We start from the raw sequence: 1,967 nt of genomic DNA on the forward strand, positions 1-1,967 counted from the left end.
GATCAAGACCCTTGAACTACTCACTCTAATGAATATGTAGTTCTGATTTCTAATTATTTTGTAGTTGTATTCCTATAACCACTGGTGAGCTTTACTCACCTAATACAACTCAACACCAACATACACCCACTCAAGTGAATCAAGCAGTTTTCTATAATTACAATATTGTAATACCCTAGTGCAACCTTTGTGTTGTAGTTAAAAGTTAATGTAAGGTTAACCTATATACATCCTAACTCACTCCTTATATAGTTATGTTTAAAAGCTTGTGACAATAATAAATGGGTCTAAATAGACCAATCTAGCTCATGCTGAAACTTAGAGTTTAGCCTTCCATTTTCAAAAGTCAGGTACAATAGGTTGCATATACTGAAATGTCTTAAGATAAACCACAAGTAAAAACTCTTTTTTCTATAAGGAGACCCTTTATTAAAATTTAAAACTAGTTGAGTGTATAACTTCAATGAAGAGTTGAGAGTAAGGAGTTACTACCCTAAACCTATACTACAAATCCCCAGGAGCTAAGGGACCCTAAATCTATGCTATGTTTTTTGGAGACATGGAAGACATTACTACCGACTTGAGTATTTCATAACATTCTGGATCATATAGTAATGCCCAAATTAACAACAATAGTAGATATTTGGGATCCTCACAGGGAGAGCATGCCAATATATGCATGGTTACATCCTTGGCTTCCATTGTTGGGATGAACACATGATTGCTTTCAAGTTTATTGCTTTGGAACTCTTAGTATCTATCTAGATTCTGTAAAAAAACAAGTGCTTACATAATCTAGAGATAGATGGGTGATTGCATCATTGGAGCATCTAGTTGAGATGCTCTATAATCAAACTAGAGGAAATCATTGATAAATCAAACATATAATGAAGAGGAAACTTGAAAAATTGAATGTTGAAATGAAAGCTATCGAGGATGAAACACCTATGCTGGAGTTACAATGCAATGGGAAGTTTATTTTAGATATATAAAAAAAAAAGAAAATACAAGATAAATCATTCTCCATTTGTTTTGATTGTGGAGAGCTACGCATGAAAGAGGGTGGAGAGCGCCGAACGAGGGTGGAGAGCTTTGAATATTGGTGGAGAGCTCTGAGCTGAAAACGTTGGTGGAGATTTCATTTTCATGCCCTTTTGATCACTGCATTTTGTTGCCATGCCCTTATGATCTCTACATTTAATTTCCATGCCTTTGGTGGAGATAAGTGGAGATCTATGATTTTGTTGCCATGCCCTTGTGATTGCTGCATTTCATTGTCATGCCCTTGTGATATCTACATTTTATTGTCGTGCCCATGTGATCTTGGTGCCCTTGCTTTGCAATTTCATTGTCGTGTTGTACTCTTGTAATCTCTGTTCTCTTTGCACTACAACATTTTGGGTCAAATTATGATAGTGATGTAATTTGTGGGGATTTTCATGTTTTTTTTTTAATTTTTAGTGTAATTCAGGCCCAAATGTAGTAGTGCTTGCTCTGCGATTTTCTTCATGGGAAGAAAAGATACTTCTCTAGATGTTCTTTTATTTTCATTCTAAACATGGATCTCTTTATATTTCCCCTAGGAGGTGATTAGAGAAGCTTCTATTTATGTATATGTATGTGTATATATACATACATACACACACATATGTGTGTGTCTATGTATGTATATATGTATATACATACACATATATACATATACATAGATATATATATGTATATACATACATACATACATATATATACAAAGATCATAAGGGCATGACAACATGATGTAGAGATCACAAGGGCATGACAAACAAATGTAGAGATGAAGAGATACATATATACATACATACATACATATACACATACACACATAGATACATAGATACATACATACTGCATATGCAATTTTATCACCTTGGAAAACTTTATTTGATCGTTACTCAATCACCAAGAGATAATTAAGCCGAGAGGCTTTCTAC

The sequence above is a fragment of the Cupressus sempervirens genome, chromosome 9 (assembly GCF_028749045.1).
Source record: "Cupressus sempervirens isolate cs-2001-9-10 chromosome 9, ASM2874904v1, whole genome shotgun sequence".
Taxonomy (NCBI): Eukaryota; Viridiplantae; Streptophyta; class Pinopsida; order Cupressales; family Cupressaceae; genus Cupressus; species Cupressus sempervirens.